This window comes from Camelus bactrianus, chromosome 6 (assembly GCF_048773025.1).
Source record: "Camelus bactrianus isolate YW-2024 breed Bactrian camel chromosome 6, ASM4877302v1, whole genome shotgun sequence".
NCBI classification, from domain to species: Eukaryota; Metazoa; Chordata; class Mammalia; order Artiodactyla; family Camelidae; genus Camelus; species Camelus bactrianus.
Window position 1 is genome coordinate 27854208 of NC_133544.1, and position 23882 is coordinate 27878089.

Below are 23882 nucleotides of genomic sequence, written 5' to 3' on the forward strand. Positions count from 1 at the left end.
AGGATTGCATTGTAGTCCTCACAGCCTGCAGCTCCTTCCCACAGGAAGCCCTGAGTGGGGGAGGAGGTAATTAGGTTGGGAGTTACTGGGAGCGGGGTGGGGGGGGGTAATGGAGAGAAGGTCACCTTTGAGAGAGTTAGCTGGCCTCTGGATGACAACATAGTACAAATGTCTGGGCTTTGTGTGAGGAACTGTAAATGGGCGTTTGGAAAATTTGAAGCCAAATTTATTTTTCCTTCAAGAGCAGCCTCAGATAGCTGACAAAGGACAGAATTCTCTTCCAGAGGTTAAATGCTTATCGGCAATGCTCTTTTAAAGGTCACCAATGAAAGGAACTAGAGTGTGAACTGGGGGCTGGCTCTCTGAACGGGTTTATGAGTTGCCAGAGAAGTGGGTGTAATGTGTATCACCCCTCCCTCCCCTCTAGGCTGGGGGTTTCTGGGAGGCCTCCTCTGATATTTATTCATTCATTCACTCGTTCAGAAACATCATTAGGGACCTACCATCCATGCACTAGGCCCTGTGCAGGGTGCTGGGGCTACAGTCGAGCCTGAAATGGACATGGCTCCTACCCTCCGGGACTTGTTTGAAAAACAAAAAGTTAATACTGAAGATATCTGGACATCTTCATGCTACCATCCACCACAGGCTTTTAAAAATATTTCATATCCACTAAGCTTATTCTCTAGTAAAATCATCAGTACAACTGGCCGAGTTGAATGGAAGATTTTCCACATGAAGATGCGGGTGGGCAGGATACTGCAGGGGGCTCAGAAACAGTAGGAGGCTGTGTGGTCATGACTGCCCTTCCTCCCTCCTTTTCTGTCCTTCTTTCCACAGATATTTATTGAGCATCTTCTAAGTGATAGGTGCTAAGGCAACAAAGCTGAACAGGACATTCTTGGTCTCTAACCTGGTGGCGCATACACATATGAAAACAAAAACAAAAACATATTGACAGACTGTGGTCAGTGATGTGAAGGACAATGGGGGTGGGAACCAACTTTAGATACAGATGGTCAGGGAAGGCCTCTCTGAGGAAATGGATTTAAGCCAAGATGTCTCAACCTCGGCATCATTGATATTTTAGGCCAGACATATCTTTGTTTTTTGTTTTTGTTTTTGTTTTTGTTTTTAAATTTTTTAAATTGAACTATAGTCAGTTTACAATGTTGTATCAATTTCGGATGTATAGCATGATGTTTCGGTCATACGTATACATTTGTATGTTTGTTTTCATATTCTTTTTATTATAGGTTACTACAGAATATTGAATATAGTTCCCTGTGCTATGCAGAATAAACTTGCTCAGACACTTCTTAATGATGGTGACTGTCCTGCACGTTGTGGAATGTTTGGCAGCGTCCCTGGTCTCTGCCCGCTAGATGCCAGTAGCACCCTCTGCCCCCATTTGTGACAACCAAAGAATGACTCCAGACAATGTCAAGTGTCCCTTGGGACCAAAATTACTCCGGACTGAGAACCACTGATTTTAAGCTGAGAAAGATGAGGAGCCCATCAAGAGAGGATTGCACTGGGGGTCTTCTAGGCTGCAGAAAGGAATTTGGACTGTAGTCTAAGTAGAACGAAATCAATGCTTTCAATCATGGTTGCCAACATCTATGAATTTGGCAAAGACCCTTCAGGCTGTGGAGCAGAGGGTGAATCCGTTGGAGAAACAAAGTCACAGCTGTCAACAGAGGCCATTGCCCAGGCAGTGATGGCAGCCGGCCCTGGAGGTGAAGGAAAGGACAGGAATGGCTGCCATTTTTGAAGTAGAACCCCCAGGTCTTGCTGATGGATTTGATGCAGAGATGCCATCCCCAAGTGTACCCCATGGGGCCTCCTTTGCTCCCTGGTGAAGTGGCAGCATTTACTGGGGCAGGAGTGGGGTGGGAGGGTGGGGGTGTGTTAAACTTCAAGCCTGACCAAGTCACTGCTGGTTAGGAGCTCTCGTGAGAATATGTATTTGGGGCTAACATTTGGGTGGGACGATGTCTGGAGGTGAGTGTGCCAGGTTCAGGGTTCTCTGTCCCCTGTGATTCTGGCTAATGGTGAGCGTCTCTTAGGCACTGATTTCCACTCCTAAACCTGGAAAGTCAGAAAAAGCAGAGCTGATTAATGCATGGAGGCTCATTGAGGCTGGATGCTCAAGTCTCACTTTCAACTCCCAAAGCCAGTGATGATGCAGTCAGCATCCCCAACTCAGTCCAGGAATCTTGTTTTCCTTAATTGGGAAAAATGGAAGCACAGTGACCTGGGAGCTCAGGCTGGGAGTCAGCAAGGCTGTTGTTTGAACGGCACCTGACTGTGGGCCTCTTGTCTGAAGTCGGAGAGTGACGGACAGGCATTAGGGCAACAGGGCACTGAGGCTGTTTGTGCGAAAAGCCTTAAGTGTTACCAGGGTAGTGGGGGAATAGCAGGACCAAATTCTAACAAAATACTAGGGGGCAACGAAGGCCTGTTTGTTAGTTTGTTTTTAATTGCATGGAACATGGTTGCCAGGATTTCAAATTGCCGTGCTTTAGGTATGTAATTAAGCAAGAGGGCTTGGTTGGCACCAGCGGGAATGCCAAGTTGTTGATGCCGCTTATGATCTTCTGATACTAAAACGCAGGGGCTGAGTGTGTGTGTGTCCCTCCCCTCCTTGTATGGTATGCTTGTATGCTTTTCCCCTGGGCCTCCAAGCTCCACGTGAAAATGACCAGCCCCACCTCATGTGTTCTGTTTAAGCACCTGGGTGAAGACCCCATCTAGGTCTCAGTCTGTCCTGTGGCAAATAATGAAGGGGTTTCTGGATCAGACACAAAGATGGATCATTTTAGCCCAATCATGAGCCATCCCAGCCATTAAAAATGCCCCCGTGCAATTTCTTCTGCTGCTTAACATCACAGAGTTTTCGAGCTGAATGCGAACTTGGCAATGGTCTTCTCATTTTGTATATGAGAAATCTGAGGGCCAAGGTCGTGCAAGGACATCCTCAAGATGGCTCAGCTGATGGGTGGTCTCAGGAAATGCCCAGGACTGAAAACCTGGCCCCAGGGTCCTCTCTGGCGCAACCCTGACACCCCTCCTGTAGTTCTTAGCTGTCTCTTCTTCCCCAAACTCTGTGCCTGCCCCAACCTTCTCCAGTGTGAATTCCCACCCTCTTGAAAAGCTGTTATTCTCTCAAGCCTTTCTGCCTGAAGTATGGCGGCCCTGCCACGGATGCTTCATGGAGAGAGAAGAGGAAGTTCATAGCCCAGGTTCTGAAATGCTTTGTGAAATAGTAGGAGATAGTTCACTTTTCAAGTCACAAGGGAACCATTTCACCTTGGCAAAGGCGACTTACCTAGTGGACCGTAATGGCCTGGAAGAGTGCCTGCCCCTCCCCAAAGTGAGCAATTTCCTCCCTTCAGCTCTGCCGGCACAGGCCCATTACATCATAAAGACACTGTGTGTTTACCTGGCAATTACCTGGAGTGGGAGCCAGGCCTTTCATGAGATCTTCTTTGATCCTTCCTAGCAATACCCTCAGATGTGCGGAGGGTGGGGACAGACAGAGGTCCTCTTCCAGAGGGATGAAAAGGAAGGCACACAGAGGGTCCTGAGAGTGACCAGAAGTCAGGACCGGGCCTCCGGACCTCCAGGCCACCCCTCCTGCATGCTACCTACTGGGACCTTGCTGCTAGTGCAGCAGAGAGAGGATTTGAAAGAGTCCCAGTTTCCCCTTCTGGGGCCTGGCCAGGGGAGGAGTTTTGTGGGTGCTCCTTGTTGCAGGTGGATAAAGGAGAAACAGCTAAGGCTTTTGGGGATTGAAAAGCATTTGTACTCATTAAAAGTGACCATGTCCTGGAGGTCTTGGATGGCCTGATTTCATGTATTCTGTCCTAGCCTCTTGATGAGTTCATGTAAGTACCAAAATGGATATTCTCATTTTTGGTTCTGAGGACAGAGACGTTATTCTTACATGGAAATGGATTTCTTCACCCTCTTCCTGGTATCTGACTTTGAACCACACAAAGAACAGAACCAATGGCCCCCAATCACACCAGCTAATCGTCAAGGGAGCCTGTGATGGGACTGAGTGGAGTGGAGGAGTGAGGAGTATGAGTCTGGGTTTGGAAATCAGTTCTGGGTTCAAACCCCAGCTTTCAGCATCATCATTTCCAACATTTTCTAGGTTCATCTCCTACTTCTCCTCTCTGCACTCCTCTGTTTCAGAGCATCAGCCTCCAAGTTGTCCCTCTGATCTTTGGTGCCTGCCTCAGGGCCTTTGCACTTGTGCTTCGCTTTCTCTGGAATGCTCTTCCCCCAGAGATCCACATGCCCACACTCCTGCCTTCTTCAAGCCTTTGTTCAGTGTGATCAGATGGCGGCCTTTCGTGGGCACTCTCTCAAACTGCAACCCCCCCCCCCACGCCCTGGCTCTATCTCCTTCCTTGCTTTGTTTCTCCATAGGACTCATCACCCCCATCACATCCTACAATTCACTTACATTTTTTGTTTATTGTCTGTCATCCCCCATTACAGTGTGAAAATCCCAGGGCAGGGATTTTCATCAGCATTGCTTACAGCTAGATCCCCGGGGTCTAGAACAGTGTCTGGCTCTCAGTAGGAATTTAACCAATATAACTGGTTATATTAGCCTCTGACACCCTCTCTTAAAGGATGGAGTGAGAATTCAGGCAACTGTCGCTTCGTGTGCTTGCTTACTCAGTGCCCATTTTCAAATGTGCTAAGTGCCCAATGTGGATTGTTTAGTTTGCTCCTCCCCCAAATCCTATGGGATATTCTTTTTATCTTCATCTTACAGAAGAAGAACCTGAGGCTTAGAGAAGCTGAGTCACCTCTCCAGGGTCACGCACAATTCAAGTTCATATTTGTTTGGACTCAGCACCAGCACTCTTCACCATGACAACATCCTGCACAGGTATGTGGCCGTGGCTCAGCCGGTGCTAATCTCCTTCTCCGATCACGAGTCACCCAGCGTGTGACCCTTGTGGCCTGCCTGCCCCACTTCTGTTGGGAGCCCATCCCTCCCACCGGGACCCGGCATCTCGGAAGCCTCCCCTGTCCTTGGGAGGCAGCAGAGTGTATGTAGCCATGAGATGGTAGGTTTGTTCATTGGGAGACCTTGGTTCTGGCCCCTCCTTTGCCACTAACTTCCTGTGTGACCTTGGGCAATCGCATCCCCTCCCAAGTCCCTGGATTCTACTGGTTTGATGAGGTCTCTCTAAGCTCTAACAGCCCTCAGGAGCGTGGGAGGACACCACAGGGTGTGTGGTGTGTGACTCTTCACGGAGGATCCTGCCCGCAGGCGTGGCCTTCACCCCATTCTCTTCAACAATACGGTCTGTCCTGTTTTGACAACTGCTGGCCTTTCCCCCTCACACCTCTTGAGCTTGAATTTCTGGCTCCTGGATTTGAGTGGGAGGAAGGAGGACGTGACATATCCAGTGATTTTCTAAGCACTTCTCTGTGGGTGAGACCAAGGGAAAGAAAAGGAAGGTTTGAAAGCCTGTCCCACCCACAGTCACTGCCTGGGACCGAGTCACTGCGGGACATGGCCTTCCCTCTGGGGGCTGATGGCGGGATATGCCCAGCCCCCTGCAGGCCCCGCAGAAGGGCCTGCAGACTGCTCACGCAAGACTGCATCCACCCAACAACTCCTTTCTGGTTTCCCACCGCACCTCCTGCCAAAAGAAGCCCCAGGATCCCTGTCTCTGCCAACCCTAAAATGTCTCACTTTAGTTCCAGGTTCTAAACTGGGATTTCTTTCCTCTCCTTGTGAAATGGAGGTGAGACGGAGGTTGATAAAGCTGAGCTAGCCAGTGGCTTGGGATGCTTTCCTCACTTCATCCACTCATTCATTCATTAATTCATTCATTCATTCAATATTTAGGGGTTCAAAGAGGAAATTAGTCAGGCCCTGGCAAACTTCAGTTTGGCAACTGGTAATTTGAGGACAGCTAAGTAAAGAGACTTTTCAAAAGTGGACAGAGTGTAGGAAAACAAAGGATGGTGTAGTACCCTGGAGCTAGTACCATCAGGAAGATATTATCAACCCTAGGCTGAAGGCATAAAAGGAGAGAAAATTCCCAGAAGGAGGGAGCCACGTGGAGAGGGCTCCCTGGCAGGAGCTATCTGTGACCTTCGGTTGAAGGACTCATCTAGCTGGTGCAATGAAAACCTTGACCTCCCTCACTTCCTTCTGTTGGCTGATCCCTGTTGATGGAGTTGGGATGAGTCAGCCTCTTGGGGCTCCCAGCAGGGCAGAGAAGAGCAGAGTGGGGATTTGAAAGCAAAAAGACACCCTGCACAGAAATCAGACACAGCCTCTGTCCTCAAGGAGCTTGCGTATGAGAAGGGGAAACAGAAGTGCCAAAGTAATTTACAGTGTGATAAATGCTTTAGTAAAGACATGAACAAAGGACAAGAGGAGCCCAGGGTTAGGAAATGAAATCCGCCAGGGAGGGTGTTAATGTGTGTGAAGGTTGTAGGAGGAGACTGGTTCCTGGAAAGGGGATGCAGAGGAGTTGCTTCTCAAGTGATGAGCAAGCTTCATGGAGGAAGTAAGGTCTGAACGGAGACCTGAAATATGAATAAGAATTAGCCAGGAGAAGGAGAGAAAGAAAAGGAGTCCAGGCAGCATGAAAAATATGCATGAAAGCTGGAGGCAGAAGGAGAGTGAAGTGCTCTTTGGGAAACTGTAAGTAATGTAATATGATAATGTAATGTGATAAAGTCATGTAACAGAGTATCGAGGGGGATGGTTGAGTGATGAAGCTGAATAGAGAAGTGCCCAGAGCATGAAGATTCTTTTGCCAGACTAAGGAATTTGGGATTTTGTCTAAGGCCAGTGTTAAGTCCCTAACAGTTCTTAATCAGGGGAGTGATACATTATATTTATGTTTTAGAAAATTGCTTTGGTTGAAGAGGAGAGAGTGGATTAAAGGCAGAGAGATTGGAAAGAAGGTTGTTTTTGTAATTTAAGTGAGAGATGACTGTGGCCCAAAGTAGAAGATGAGATAAGAAGTATTAAGAAGGTAAAACTTAGGGGGGGAGGGTATAGCTCAGTGGTAGAGTGCATGCTTAGCATGCACGAAGTGCTGGGTTCAATCCCCAGTACCTCCAATTAATTAAACAAACCCAGTTACCTCCCTCCCTGACAAATAAACAACTAAAAAAAAGGTAAAACTTGGTGGGATTTGTGGATTGTATGTAAGAGGGGGAGAGTTTAGTCCTGGGGAGATGGTGATATAGTTCACCCAGATAAGGATCTTTAGAGAAGGAAGGACATGTGTGTGTGTGTGTGTTTGTGTGTGTGTGTTGGGGAAGATAGTATATCATGGTGGAGAAGATGGAGGGATTGATAAATAATACAGTTTGGGGCATTCGAGGTAATAATACAGTTTGGGGCATTCGAGGTGATGGCACCAGTAGGATGGCCAAATAGAACTTGGAGCTTTGAATGAGTTGTTCAGAAGAGATCTTGGTGGAAGCTATGGATCTGAGGAACTTCAGGATGCAAAGGATGATTGCAGCAGTGGAGTTCATGAGATCACCATGGACAGAGCTTAGCGTTAGGAGAAAAAAACACCAATGAACAGAGGGTAATAGAGGTGGAGGAACTCACAAAGGAGATGAAGAAGGAGAACTAGGGGAGAGTGGGATCATGGAAGTCAAAGAGAATATTGAGTCCTAAGAGGAGGCAAGTGGAGAAGTAAGTATGTCGACCATCACTGAGAGGTCCTGGGCACAGGAGATAGTTAACAGTATGGTTGTTCTTTCTCCACCAATGTCTTTCAATCAGATAGATAAGAAATATTTCCTGAGCATCTACGGTATAGTCGTTATGGCTGAATTGTGTCCCTCCCCAAAGATATGTTAGGGCCCTAACCCCTAGTACCTGAGAACAGGACTGTGTTTGGAGATAGGGCCTTTTAAGAGGTAATTCAGGTAGAATGAGATCATATGGGTGGGCCCTAATTCAATAGGACTGATGTCCTTACAAGAAGAGGAGATTAAGACACAGACAGGCACAGAGAGAAGACCATGTGAGGATGAGAAGATGGCCAAGGCCTCCAGAAGAAACCAACCATGCCTATGCCTTCCTGGCCAATATCTAACCTCCAGAACTATAAGAAAACCGATTTCTGTTGTTGAAGGCATCCAGTCTGTGGTCCTTGGTTATGGCAGCCCTAGAAAATTAATGTGATGTTTTATGTAGGGATTAGAAAAAGGAAACAGCATGGACTAGGGCTCTCAAAGAACTTACAACTCTCTGAGGAAGAGAAGAAGCACATGGACTGGTAACTGGCCCTTCCAGCCAGTATGACTCAGGTGTGGGTAATCAGGTTGTGAATCAAACCTGTTGGAGTTTAGAGAAGCCAGCACTTGCTCTGGGCAGGGAAATCTGGGGTGGTTTCAAGGAGGAGGTGGGATTGAGCTCAGCCTTGAAGTGCGTGCAGGACTGAGGTTGGCAGGAAAAAGGGGAAGGGAAGCCCCTGTGGGAGGATGGAGCTCACAAATGGGTGGAGAGGAGGAAGTGGGAGGGAGATAGTGAGTAGTTCAGGCTGGCTGAAGGGGCAACTTTTCTAGTAGAATTGTGGAGGATGGGGCTCTAGACAGAGACTAGCATGGCAATAGGTCCTCCTAAGATCTGTTCTTTCATCCACGCTAATAGAAGGTTTAGCCGAGCACATGGCTGCCTGGCCAGACACTTCCTTTGCCTTTAAGTGTCACCATGTGACTAGGTTCTGGCCGTAGAATGTGAGTGGAAGTGAAGTGGCCAACCTCCCAATTGTATAATTGTCTAAAATAAGGAAAGAAATGTATCCTCCCCTTTCACCCTTCTTTCCTTATCCCTGGCTGGATGTGCAGACACGTGGTGGTGGGAGTTGGAACAGCCATCTAAAACCACAAGATGGAAGCCTTGTGCTGAGAGTGGCAGGAGTAACAAGATAGACAGAGCCTGGATGCTGATGACACGTGGCCACTGTATCAGGCCTGGACTGCTCTTACTTGGGCTGTTATTTGAGAGAGAAATGCCTATGTTGTTTAATCCATTATTTTGTCTCTTATAGTAACAGACAAATGGATAGCTAACTAACACAGGACGGGGCAGAATGGCACTGTACTGTATACAGTGGTAACTACTAAAGTCTCTTGGATGAGAGGATGGAGATTGGGAAAAGAAACAAATATTTGCTGAGTGCTTACCGTGCACTAGGTCTTAGGTTTAGATACGTGTTACGTGTTAGCATTATTATTTAATTCTCACAATGGCTCTGTAAGGTAAATATTATAAACCCTGTGTTAATATCAAGGAAACTAAAGGTTCAGATAAGTTATGTCTCTTCATATGCTTCTCCAAACATCACATCACCAAGGGAAGCCAGTTAGTAGGTGACAGTCAGGATTTGAATCTAGGTCACTGGGTCTTAACTGGAGGCAATTTTGTCCTCCTCTCCCCGCTCCCAGGGAGATACTTGGCAAGCCTGAAGAAACTTTTGTTTGTCGCAAGTTGGGGGTGGGGGGGTGAGAATGTGCCACTGGATAATAGGAATGCTGCTAAACATGCAGAAATGCACAAGACAGCCCCTCCACAGTAAAGAAATGTCTGGCCCCAAAAGTCAACAGTGCTGAGACTGACAAACCCTGAGGTCTAGTCTACAGAAAGCCCATGCTCTTTCCATGACACCAAATTGGATGGTGGGAGTTGAAAAGGGGGTTATGAAAAAAATGATGTAGTAGGATAAAAAAGTCTTGAAAATGTTCGTTTAGGAAGGTTAATCCTAGAGTGGAGAAAAGAAAGAAGTGCAGACACATGGTGGAGATGGGAGAAGTACAGAGACTAACGGAGCTAAGGTCCAGGTAAGAGGCAGGAAGGATCTGGAGGGGTGGGCGGTGGGGCCGATGAAGAGAAGTGTCAGTGGCAAGAACTCGCTGACGGAGAGCATATTGACGATGAGACAAGAGAATTGAAGATCGGCTAGTTAACGCAGATTCCAACTCTCCTCCCACTCCTCCCCCTTCATTCCCCTCCTCTTCCCCCTCCGTCCCCACATCCTCCTTGCTCTCCTTCTTCCCCATCTCTCCTTTCCCACCCGTCCTTTTCCCTCCAGCCCGCGCCCCCATCTGTTCTGCTGCTCTATCTTCTTTCCTACTAACTCCTTTCTCTGAAGGTCTGCTCTGTTGTCACCTGGCCCCCAGTTCTAGGCTGGGGCGCTCAGCTTCCACCCCCATCAACTAGGAAGTATCTGGGTTTCCTCTGCTCTATCCCCTGTGACAAGACCCAGCCACAGCGACAGACCCAGACGCTTCCTTTCCATCTTGCTTCCTTCCCCTTTCCTGTTTGTGGGGTGGCTTAAAAACTTTGACCGGCATCTAGGATTGTTATACAGACAGACCCATGGTTCCTGGAAAGATGCTAAGGGAATTTCTGACATGCCAGAGGAGGAAGGAAATCCTCTGTCTCGTTTTTGCTGTTTTCTCTGCAGTGTTTTCCAAGGGATGCTAGCCTGGCGACAAGGTATCCCAAGGGCCTTGGGGGCAGCCGTCCTCCTTTCCTTGGCACCGGCTTTGCCTGGCCTGGCAGCCTGCAGCCTGCTTCAGGGCCAGGGAACTGGCACCGCGGGGCATGGCCCGAGCCCTGCTGGCAGAAGGATTAGTGTTCAGTCTCCATCTCTGCTCCCCTGGTCCTCTCTTCCCCAAGACCTGGGGAGCCCTGTTGAAAGGTCACTGGTGTTTCTTATGCCTTTGGAAAAATGTGGTTAATAAGAAGGCTACCATGATGGACTGACTGCTTCCATGCTTTATGGCTAAAGTCTGCGACTGCCTGGCTGGGCCCTGAATCAGCGATCCAGGGGCCAATGGAGGGGGAACACTGGTTCCCCAGCTCCTCCTCCCACCATGCTTCTGGGATGTGCTGTATCCATCCCACCACGGGTCTCAGCCCGCCCGCCCGCCTTCCTCGCCTCGAGGGCCCCTCTGCTCACTTACTCTCTTTCCAGTTCCTTCCTCCTCTTCTCACTCCCATCCCTCTCCATACCATCCGCCATGGGGCCAGGTCTTGGGGAACAGAAGAGCAGGTCCCAGTTCCTCTTTGGCTCCAGGCCCCTCCCTGCGTTCTTTCCCCTCCCTCTTTCAGGTATCTGCCTCCTCATACGCTTCTCCATCCACCACAGCACCACCATTTTGAGGAAAGAATTGGGTGCCAGTCCTCCGTACCTTCAGTGGCCTCATGGCTTGATGTTTAGGAAAATTCCTGCAACCTGGAGTTGAATATCTTGGGGTGGGATCCAGGCTCTGTTCCTCACCTGCAGCTTTGGGTGTGTTAGCAAAGTTTGATGCTCCAGTTTTCTCAGTCCATAAACTGGGGGCATTGATAGTCTAGCACTCATGGAGTTGTGATGCTTGAATGAGTAATGCATGTAAATACAGTGTCTGGCATCTGGGAAGTTTTATAAAAATTGGGTGTTATCTATATGAATATGAATCGATGTGCTATAGCTCACTAAGAGATCATTTGCATGTGGGAGAGGCCGCCTCCCAGCCACGGCAAGATGAGTCAAGGACCGTGACGGGGTGACCAGGCTATGAGGGTGGCCAGATCAGTGACTCCTGCCATTGGAGTGGCCAGGCCAACCTTGGTGATGCCCAGGGAAGGCTGAGCCAAATCCCCAAATCAGCACAGTTGGCTGGAGACGTGGGATCCGCAGATGAGAAGAAGAACTGAGGCAGGGAAAGGAAAGTGGGTTTCACAGGGCAGAGGTGACATCATTCCAGCACTCACGGAGCATCAGGCCGGCAGTGGGGAAGGGAGCAGAGACCACGCGCCACTGCGGGAGGGGGAGAGATGGCCAATGTGGAAAACTCACACATTTCCCTAGGAACCTGTGGGGATGGGCAGGCGGGAGGCACTGCATGCTGAGGGCCAATGTGCCAACAAAGACCATTTTCATTGTTGCAACCCCTCTCCCCTCCATTTCCTGCTCCTCTTCTCCCTTATTCAGGTCCTCGATGCCATTCATGGGCTCTCCTCCCCCCCACCAAGGGAGACCCCTTAGAAAAGCCCCTGGCAGCAGCCATAACTGAGGGTGAATATAAGGTCTTCTAAGTTTTCTCTATGGGAGGGATGGAAGGCTCTGACTTTTATTAAAGAAACAATATTTTCACCCAGCAAGAGGGCAGATATTGGAGGGCTAGGCTCCTTCCTGACACTCCCTGGCTCAGGGGCGGGACTGTCTTCCCAAGTGAGGGGCAGCACGTGGCAGGCAGGGCCTCGGGAATTCAGGGCGTGGGGGTGCATTCATCCTGGAGCACCACTCACATCTGGCCTCTGGACTTGCCCCTGGCCCCTGGCCTGGCCAGGGACTCTGTCTCGGGATCCCTTCCTCCCAGATCTTGGTTCTCTTTTGTGAAGGGCTGGGCTTGGTGGGAGGAGACTGTGGGAAGGAGGAGGAATCAGATTGAAACGCAGGATGGGGAGAGGCTGTTGCTTGGGGCAGGAGGAGGGAAGTTGCAGCAGAGGGGAAAGCAGGCCTCAAGCGTCCACCTCCCCTCGCCTCTCCTCCTGTCTGCCTTGTAGAGGATGCACCAGCAGCTAGGCAAGGAGCAATGGCCAGCCAACAGATCCTGCTCTCCACTGGTTCTTTAGGAAGAGAAATGACAGAGCCAAAGCTGCCAGAACCAGCTCTTTAGGATTGTTTTTTCTGGCACCTTCATCACCAAGCTGATGGAGGGATCCTGGATATCTGATTCTGAGAGCAACAGGAAAGCCAGGCACCCAAAGGTGAACAGTCAGGTGTGTGCCCAGCGGGGTGGCAGTGCCTGCTGCCCTGATATGGTCCCTTGTGGTCATCCTGGGCTCAGGAAGGAACCTTCTCAGAGTCTGTACCTCAGACCCCCAAAGAACACAGCACATGGCTGGACAGGGCTGCCACCCCAGTGACTCAGCCGGAAGAGAGTTCCAGGCAATGAATGTGTCCTCTCTTTTGCAGGGATCTCGCCTGGGGAATATCTGAGGCCAGAGTGTAGTGGTCGGGTCTGTTAGCTTTTCACACACTGTTCAGCCATGACCCTTCCCTCCTCCCCCATTCGTTGACATAATTGTTGTGTTTTCCCATCTTAAGAAAAATGCAGTGCAAAAGCATCTTTAAGCCAAGTCCTCTAGCCCCAGGGGTGATTTTCAAAATAGTGCCAGACATGAATCCTTTTACAGCCGGAAGTCAGGGAGGTCCACGGCTTCCGGGGAAGGGGCTTTGGGTGGCTTGGGGCAGTGCCAGTTACCACCTGCAAGAAGAGCACTTTAATGTATTTTGATGGGGATAGTCATGCTTTTTGTTCTTTATTGTAAAAAACACATAATATTAAGTTTACCATCTTAACCATTTAAAAAGTATAGTTCAGCAGTGTTAAGTATATTTATATTGTGCAGCAGATCTCTAGGTCATTTTCATCTTGTGAAACTGAAACTCTATACCCACTAAACACAAATTCTCCCTCTTCCCCAGCCCCCGCCCTTGGCAGCCACCTTGTTACTTCTCTACATATTTGATTTTGACGACGTTCGATACTTCGTAAGAGTGGATCTGGACAGTATTTGTCCTTTTATGACTTAGCATGATGTCCTCAAGTTTCAAAGTGCATGAATATTTTAATACCCTGTGTTTACACACATGTGTTGGCTGAATGTCAGCCCTGCCCAGCCCCCACCAAACTTGAGCCTTGTTGTGCAGGAGTTCTGAAAACTACTCTTGCCTGTATATTAAAGAAATCACATTCATCATCCCTAAATCCTTACTGTAGTTCCTTTCCCAGTGCGAGTTCCAGGAGACTCTTGGAGTGTGAGAATCTCTCTGCTTTGGCCAGTTTTTTGGTCAAGACCTCATTTATTGAACACCGATGTGTTTTCTGTTTTCTTTCTAGCTGATTCCCAGCTATTTCCTTTCATATATCCCATAGTATCTAAATGGAACTTCTTGGGGGGAGGGTATAGCTCAAGTGGTAGAGTGCATGCTTAGCATGCATGAGGTCCTAGGTTCAATCCCCAGCACCTCCTCTAAAAATAAATAAACCTAATAACCTACCCCCCACCACAATAAAATAATTCAGTAATATAATTAATTAATTAATTAATTAAAAATAATAATAATAAATGGAACTTCTTGCTATTTTTTTTTCCAAACACATCCTAAACTTCCCCATCTTCTTGCCTTTGCTCGAGCAACTTCCTCTCCATGGGGACCATTTTCGCTTTTGTCCTTGAGTCCAACTTATACCCAACTGCTAAGGCCTTCTCAAATGACACCTTCTCCACAAAACTCTCCAACTACACCCCTGTTCGGAAAGGATCTCTTTCCTCTGACCTTGACACACTTCCTCCTAGAACTTTACTATGGCCCTGATAATTGTATCATCATCTCATCACTTGGCATTGTTTGTTGAGAATCTATTGTGTATCATGAAAATATTCGGTGCTTTACAGTCTCATTTGCTTGTTTAGCTTGTTGGACAGTTATTTACGCGTGTCTTCTTCCTTTCTAGCTTATAATCATAAAGCAAATGAGATTTTGACATCAAACTTAGGCTTGGACCCTGGTTCCACTGTTGGGTAGGACTTTGGGCAAGTTAATTAGTGTCTCCAACCTTCAGTTTTCTTGCTGGGAAAGCCCAGAGAATAGTGCTTCGTGTCAGGTAGTTGCACTGCGGGAGGTAATAATAATAGCCAGTATTTGCAGAATGCTCAGTCTGTGCTCGGCTGTGCACCAGGCACCTGTTCTGTATTATCTTATTTACTAATTTAAATCCTTTATTACAACCCTATTTAGTGAGTTTGCAGAAGGAGAATCTAAGATAAGGTTTAAGCCAGAAAGTAGATGAGCCAGAATAAAAACTTTGACTATAGAATCCTTCCTCTTTATTTAAAAACTTTTAAAATTGTAGTACAGTTGATTTATATTGTGTTAGTTTCAGGTGTATAGCAAAGTGATTCAGTTACATATATATATGTTATATATTATATGTTCTTTTTCAGACTCTTTTCCATAATAGGCTATTACAGGATTGGAATCCTTACTCTCAGTCATTGCCGACAACTGCCTCTCTTGGTGGATAACGTTCAGTGCCGGCTGGGTACATCTCTGTGTACTACTTAACCCAGCACCGGCAGGTGGCCACTCTTCACATTCCCATTCTTACTATGGAGGGCTGGGGTCTCTCCTGGGCAACTCTATGTCCCCACAGCACCTCATAGTAGTATTAACTAGGATTTGTTAAACATTTTCCATGAGTATGCATTGACCAGACATTGTGGGGCATCTCTAGCCCTAGCAGAGTTAACAAATGAGTGACCGAATAAACTGATGAATGAAAAGAGGGGACAAAAACTCTTGGACAACAGGCAAAGCCTGTCTGAAGAGAGGGGTCATCCCTGCCGGGTTGTGGGCCAGGCAAGAAGACACGACAGCTGAGGAGAGGCCTCCCAGGGATCTGACTTGTGCACAATATTCATCAGTGTTTTCATTAATGACTCAAAAGATGGAGTGCAGAGTATCTAATCCAATTGGAAAAGCCTGGGAGGTGGGATAGATGCTGAGCACTTAGGAGGCAAGCTCGAGCTTGCAGACAGTACTTGACAAATTAGAGAAATAAACAGACTCAATAAACAGAGCTCCAGGAGCTGCAGACTTCAAGTGGCTCCGAGGGAGCAGCTGCCTCTAATGGATCTGCCCAGAGAAGCCTTTGGCCCACTTTTCTTTGGGCTTCACCTGGCTTGATTGCGTATTTGGGGCAAGTCTGAATGTAGTTCTCTTCACGAGGGATTTGGGCCTGGAGGCTTCATGGACAAAGGCCCCGCTGCAAACACCAAGCTGTCCCCATACTCCTTCCTGGCCTCTCCCCTCCTCACTCTAGCTGTCTGCTTAGCTCAGTCTCATGGAGAGAAGGAGATGGTTCCACCTGCTCCCACAAAGACTTGGCAAAAACATCAATTACCCCATGATGCCTCCTCCCTACCCAAAGCGGTGCTGCCCTTTTCCACCTCCTGTACATCCTCATCATTAACTAATTTCCTTTGCCCTTTGAGGCTTCCCTGGAGGTTACTGTGACCTCCATTTCCCTTGGGAAAATGTAATGGGTGTGAAAGGAGGGACAAGGAGACAGTGCAACCTGGTGGGGACTGCCCCACAGCTGCCCTGCCAGCCTCTGGGAGGAGGGCAAAGCCTGAGTGGTTTGGCAGTTACAGAAATGTGTGGGCTTTGCAAGACATGGAAGAACCCTAAATGTCCATCGACAAATGACTAGATAAAGAAGATGTGGTATAGAATACGCAATGGAATACTACTCAGCTATGAAAAAGAATGAAATAATGCCATTTGCAGCAACATGGATGGATCTAGAGATTATTATACTAAGTGAAGTAAATCAGACAGAGAAATACAAATTTCATATGATATCACTTATATGCGGAATCTTAAAAAATGATACAAATGAGCTTATGAACAATCTGGAAATAGCCTTACAGACATAGAAAACAAACTATGGTTACCAAAGTGGTAAGGGGTTGACGGGGTGGGAAAAATTAGGAGTTTGGGGGTTAGCAGCAGATACAAGCTACTATATATAAAATAAACAACAAGAATCTACTGTGTAGCACAGGAATCTATATTCAGTATCTTGTAATAACCTATAATGAAAAAAAATCTGAAAAAGAATATATATATATATATGTATGTATATATAACTGAATCACTTTGCTGTACCCCTGAAACTAACACAACATTGTATGATCAACTATACTTCAATTAAAAAAAAAAAAAAGAAATGTGTGGGCTTTGGAGCTTCTGCTTCATCCTTCTGGGGCTATGTGGCATCAGGTAAGTTACTTAGCTTCTCTGAGTCAAGCCCCTTTAGTTACAAATAATTTAAAGCCACTCAGTTTATCTTAATCAAGATGGAGTACTTAATTGGAAGACTAAGAGAGATTCTCAGGAAAGCTGGGAGCCATTGGAAGAGCCTCTGTGGACCGTGGCGTGGCCTCTTCCTTTCTCTTCCTTCTTCTCCAGAGTTGCGAAGTTCTCTGCTCCTACTTTGCCCAACACATCTGATTCTTTCTTCTTTCTCGACTGGCCTCCGTGGTACACATGACCACACACTGATGTTCCAGTCCCACCTTCATGAAGGGCTGTACAATGAGGACAAATGTCTCTATGTCCAAATCTACATTTCTGGGGAAAAGAAACTGACTCTGCCCTTCTGGGATCAAGTTTCCATCTCGGCCTGAAGAACGGGTGCATGCTGGGTACCAACATGCAAGCAAGGACCGACCTGTGTGTGTAGGTGGCAGGTTCTCAGAGAAGAGAAAAAAGTGAAAATCACCCAGTTGGGTGTTCAGTGCCGTCCCTAAGCTTTGGTGTTCTCATGTGGAAGCGGGAATGATGTTACTGACCTTGTGAGTATTAAGAGAAATACTGTTTGTAATGTGCTTATCGTTGTAGCTGATACACAGTCAGTGCTGCCTCTTGGGGAACAGTCGCTCCTGTTCAAGATGAGGTTCAGTGGACTTGGTGGGTGGATCTCTGAGGTGGGATGGACCTGGGTAGCAAAGGAAGCTCAGAGGAACAGGCTGAAGGGATGGGGTATGAGGAATATGTCTTTATCCATCACCTGTTGGGGGAGACAGAGTTGTAAACAGAGGGGCATGGAGATGCTCAAATGTTGTTATTTCAGGAGAACTGACTCCTAATTCCCAGCTGGAGGGCAGAGCAGTGCCACCATGTTATGGGCACTCAAACCATCCTTTCCTTCATTCTTTCTTTTAACCAAAGTCCATTGTATACCTACTGTGCTGGGTACTGTTCTGATTGCTGGAGATACAGCAGTGAACCTTCATGGTGTTTGTCCTCTAGTGGGAGAGGAAGACAATAAATATAATAAATGAAATATGCGATATGTCACTGGCAGGTGCAAAGGAGAAGAAATAAAATGAGAAAGAGATATGCAATGTCAGCTGGGTGGGATGAATGTTAACATTTTCAGTGGGGGTAGTCAGGGAGGGCCTCACTAAGAAGGTGTTTTTTAATTAAAGACCTTGAAAGAAGTGATAGAGCTAGTCATGTTATCAGGGTCAGGGCAGGGAAAGGGCAGAAGAGAATTCCAGATAGAGGAAACAGCCAGTGCAAAGGCCCTGAGGTGGGCACCATGAAGGAATCACGGGGGGCCAGTGTCGTTGGAGCAGGTGGAGGGCGCTAGGTGATAAAGTCAGAGGCTATAAGTCCAGATCATGTCAGATCCTGTTGGTCATTGTAAGTAGTTCACAGTTCAGCTTTTACTCTGGGAGAGAGAGAAGCCACTGGAAGGTTTTGAGTGAGGAGTTACATGACTGGAATCAAGTTTTAACCGACTGACTTTGGACTAGACTGTGAGAGTCAAGGCCAGGAGGAGTGGGTCTAGTTAGAGAGTGTTGCTCAGGGAGCTAGCTTTTAGCTCTCAGACCGGAGTGGAGAAGAAATGGAAAGAGGTGGTCAGATTCTGGGTATATTTTGAAAGTAAAACTGACAGAATTTGCCCTGCTCAACTACTGCTGTGTTCTGCTAGCAGTGACATAAATTCCACTTCCCACCCCTCAAATGTAACTCCCTGCACATGGTCCTCCCTGCCCGCCAATCCTTCCCACGCATGCATGCATGCATGTCCCTGTCCAACATGTTCCCTTGCCACGGAGACCTAAGGCGTAGAGGACTGCTAAGACGTCTAAGGTCACAGCTGTGGCTCCTGGGGTCAGGAAGCTCTGAAGCTGAGCCCCCACCAGGAGGCATGAGGGGCCGCTCTCTTTCAACTCAGTGACCTGACAGTGAAAACAAAAAGTCACTCCTCCTTCCTTTCCTCCTTAGTTTTGAGGTACAAGTTGAGGGGTCACAGGATGGCGTTTCCAACCGAGGAGACAAGTTGCCAGTCTAGAAGTGCGTGGAAGGTCTAGTGCCATTAAGGTATACTGAACTCAGGGCAGGGGAGGGCATAGCTCAGTTGTAGGGTATGTGCTTAGCATGTGCAAGGTCCTGGGTTCAATCTGCAGTACCTCTGTTAAAAAATAAATAAACGAGTAAATAAAACCTAACTCCCTCCCCCGCCAAGACAAACAAACAAAAGTACCGAGCTCAGCCTCCAAAGGGAATGGGATTTGAGTCCCAGCCCCATCATCTTGGGCCTCAGTTTCTTTATAAAGGGTTCAATTAGATAGGCTCCTTTTGAGCTCTGAAGGCCTGTGAAGTTTATGCAATAAAAGCATTTTGTTATCTGAGCTACTTACTTCTCTGCCTTTGGCTTCTTCAGAGTCCTCATTCTTTTAAGATTAGCCTCCCACCCATCAGGAGAGCTAGGTGGATGACATTTTGCCTGATGACAGAGAGGATGCCTTCAAGCTAGACTACCAGGCTAAGGCTTGGAAAGCTCGTCGCCCTCCTAATCCACAAGCCTCACTTGGCAGTCGGAGCGGAAGATGCTCATCTTTGAGTCAAGAAGGCGTGAGTCAGCAGGAAGGAGGGGCAGGGGAAGGTGACGCCTACGGAGTTTAGTTTCCTTGTTCCCAGTTGTCTTTATTCTCAGGTTTCTTGTGAGCTATCTTTCAGAAAGCAAAGGAACCTTCTCCAACAGACCCAGGGCTGATGACAAGGCATGGAGTTGTGGAGAAGTGGCCCATCATTTCTTGGGTGTCACCAGGTCACTCTTCCCTCACTAGTTCTGTTTGGGGTCATCAGCCTGGTAGGAAGGACTGTAGAGAAAGAATTTGAGCTCCCCTAGCTTTGGACAGGGGGAAACTCTGTTTCTTGGTGACACAGCCTGCCAGCTGTCTTGAAGCCAGCTTGGGAGCTATTCCTTCAAGCTAATGATGTGAAAGCCCAAATTCTCCCTCAGATCTTCCTGAACTGGTCACCATCACCGTTAAGTCTATGTTTCCTAAATGACCCTTAAATGAATGACATGTTTGCTGGTTATTCTGTATGGGGTTATCGGAGAAGTAGTCATATATACAAGCCCCTAGATTAACACCAAATCTTCGCTCACATCCTGCCCAAGGACAGCCAGGTAGTCTGGGGCCTCAACGAGCTCCATCATCACCCCAGATCAGCAGTAAGTAGAGCAGTTGTCACTCTCAATGTCCCCAAGATTTGGGGTCTTATGACTAGAAAGGAGAATCTTAAGTAGCTTAGATAGAAATGAGCATTAGGCAAAGGGAGAGAAAGGGGAAAGGAAAAATCCAGAACACAAGAAACCTGAGCTCTCAACTATTTACAATAGCCAAGACATGGAAACAGCCTAAATGTCCATCAACAGGTGACTGGATAAAGAAGATGTGGTATATTTATACAATGGAATACTACTCAGCCATAAAAACTGACAACATAACGCCATTTGCAGCAACATGGATGCTCCTGGAGAATGTCATTCTAAGTGAAGTGAGCCAGAAAGAGAAAGAAAAATACCATATGAGATCGCTCATATGTGGAATCTAAAAAAAAAAAAAAACCAAAAACAACAAAAACAAAGCATACAAAGAGAAAAAAATGTGACAATGAATAAATATATGTTCATGTATAACTGAAAAATTGTGCTCTACACTGGAATTTGACACAACATTGTAAAATGATTATAAATCAATAAAAAAAAAAAAAAGAAACCTGAGCCCTCAATCACCCAGTGCTCAGGAAAACTGAGTTGTAAATCAAACAATCGATCAGTCAACCAACCAATCAATCAATCACAAGGCCTAGGGGTGGAGGCGCACCCCATGTCATGTCTCTGAGATGGGATGCCCCTCCACCCCTAGGCCTGGGGGTGGAGGCCCAGTGCACTTCTGTCATGTGTCTATGTAGCTGGATGCCTTTCCAACCCCAGGCCTAGGTGTGGCGGCCCCATGTACCTTTATCATGTGTCCATGAGCCGAGATGCCTCTCCACACACATGCCTGGAGGTGAAATTCACCCGTATCATGTGTATTAAACTGGTGTACATCCATACACAGGCCTGGGAATGGATGTGCCCTTGTTTCACATGTCTGTTATACAAGGGTATACCATTACACAGGTCTGTGTATGAATACATATATATATAATATGTGCAGTATGGGTTATATATATACATATAGACTATAATACATATACATATGTAATATGTATATATGTGTATATCCATACACATCAGTATATGAATATATATAGTATATTTATTATATATACTTGTGTCTGTGTATGGACATGTATATATAATATGTATATTGTATCTGTATATATTCACATATAATATATACATATATAGTGGTGTATATCCATACGCATGTCATTGTATGATATATATAACATATATATTATATATACACGTATCTGTACATGATTTGTATATATTTAATATGTGTATCATATAATATATATGTGTATATACATTTAACCTACATAGATATATAATATGTATATTATATATTTGTATTTCCATACACATGTCAGTGTATGGATATATATAAAATATACATATTATATATACACATGTCTGTGTATGGTTATGTATGTATATAATATGTACATCATATACTATATGCATGTATATATAGTATAAAATATATGCACACATAATACATACATATATAATATGATATATATCCATATAAAGTATGGATATTGTATTGGTGTACATCCACCCCCAGGTCTGACTCACTGAGACCTCAGCTTATATAATCATCTTTTTTGTTTGTTTGTTTCAGTATAGGTAGAGTTACTTAGAGATCCATCAAGAGGCAAGAGAAAGGCCTCGAGGTGTGGGGGTTAGGTGCTCAGAGTTGAGTAAAAGTAGGTACACAATCCATAGACAGTGCGGGCCGTGTCCGAAGAGGGAGAGAGAGGAGGCTGCGGCCTTTGGAACGGTCTTGGCGCCTGTGGGCATGTTGTTCACCATGCTAATATGTTATAATGGTTGTATAATGGAGGTCAAGGTCTACTAGAAGTCAAATCTCCCACCATCTTGAGCCTCAAGGTCTCCTGGGGGTTGACTCTCTCGCCATTCTGGTGTTAATTGCTGTGTTATGCCTTGAGTGGCTGTGCCCTGCCCCCTGCCTCTCTCATTCCCCTCTCAGAGATTTTACTTCCATAGTCTTCTTACAGGGATGTAGAGGGATGATGGTCCATCTTCTGAAACCACTTCCAGGCTGAGGAGGGGCATTGACCCTGCCTGTCAGGGAGTAAAAAACCTCTGAATGCTTAATCTAGGGGCCCCAGGAGCAGGACAGCCTTTTGTTTTTGTGTCCAGAGTGCTGAGGGCAGGGGCCATCATTTGATGTGGGACTATTATAATCCACTGTTTCCACTGACTTCTGATGAATTTTTTTAAAGATGAAGCACTTTTGTAACAACTTGACAATCTGTAACAACAAAAAGGCTTAAAAGGCATGATTAAACATCTGTAATTGATAAGAGATTTGTTTTTAATTACTAGAATTATGATTGATTATATTTAACTTAACATATTAAATAATCCTAGTTAACTTAATATCTGAGATGTCTCAGGTTTTCTTGAAAGCATCTTAAAGTTAGCTTGGGCTACAAAGAACTTTGTTAGATATTTAAAATCTTGATTATGTATGAAACCTTTTTTTTTCCCCATAGTTTTTTTTTATGAAACTCTTACTGAAAACATACATCTTACTTTCCCACTGTATACTGAAATACTACTTTAGGAGCTTTAATTGCATATATTGTCATTTTAACCCTCAAAAACCTTACATCTCTGGCAAAAACCAAGAAGCAAGCAACTGTGAATTGGCTGTCATATCACCGTTTCCTGACTGGAAACTTACGTTTTAGGGTTTTTTGTTTTTGTTTTTTTTTTCCTCCCTATGGCAAAGGTAGATAAACTTAGATCTGCCCAGCAATTAATGTTTAAAGATTTTATAAATGACACAGATAGTCAGTGAACTTTTTAACTTAGGTTTAAGTAGCAAAATTTGGAGAGACAATTTTAGGTAGATACTTTCAAAAGAAAACTATAGAGTTTACCCCAAATCTCTTATTTTATTTATTTTTTGAAAGTTTTTTTACATTGAGTTACTTTTTTTGTTGACAAATTTGTAACATATAATAAAGTTTTGCTTGCCCTCTAGTAAGCCTGGGCACAACCAAAGTATTATACTTAACACTGATGTCTCTAAAGACATGTTTCTATTAATTAAACCAACAAGCTTAAGCTAGCTTCAATACCAATACCAGTGGTGAATCCTTTTTAGATAACGTGAACCTGAAATTTATTTTGGCCAGTTTTCTCTATGTTTGAGTATTTATATAAATACTTAACTTCCTTTCAGCCGATTAAAGAGCTCCTTTACCATTTAATCATGCCAATACCATACATCTATGACATACAAACCAGACACCTTACAGTTTTCATTTTAAAATTTTAGTCATGAATCAGATATAACAAAGTAAAACCAAAAGAGGTTGGATTTAAGCTGGGGTTTTTGGCAGATAGAGCAAATCAAAGTTGCCCATCTAGATGGCTAAGCCTTTTTATTAATATTTACGAAAAAGAGATAAAAATTTTTACCTGTCCTTCGCAAATTAAGTTCCAAATTATTTATAACCCCCCCCCCCACTTTTTTTTTTTAATTTGCATTTTTCAAAGATGGTGAGATCAGAGTTCCTGGAGAAGACAAGGTAGAATATTTGTATCTCCAAGGCATAGGAAAGCAAGTTTCTTCTAGAAAGACTGTTCTTTAAAGGCCAGAAAAAACTCTCTTTAAATACTTGTCTCATAAGATAAATACATAGGGGAGGTTTGGGAAGTGGTAGAAGGATTGCTGGGCTTTGCCTCCTTTTTGGAGCCACACCTCTGGTCCTGTAAAGGCTAGATTTGTA

General features: G+C 45.7%; 1 long non-coding RNA gene across 1 annotated transcript in view; it reads left to right on the forward strand.

Moving 5' to 3' along the window:
• The first annotated feature begins 4924 nt into the window (after positions 1 to 4924).
• LOC123618881 (uncharacterized) overlaps positions 4925 to 23882 on the forward strand; it is a 33843-nt gene continuing 14885 nt past the window's right edge. Inside the window, exon 1 of the long non-coding RNA XR_006727384.2 lies at positions 4925 to 6691. This is a non-coding gene — a long non-coding RNA (uncharacterized LOC123618881). The remainder of the gene's footprint in view (positions 6692 to 23882) is intronic.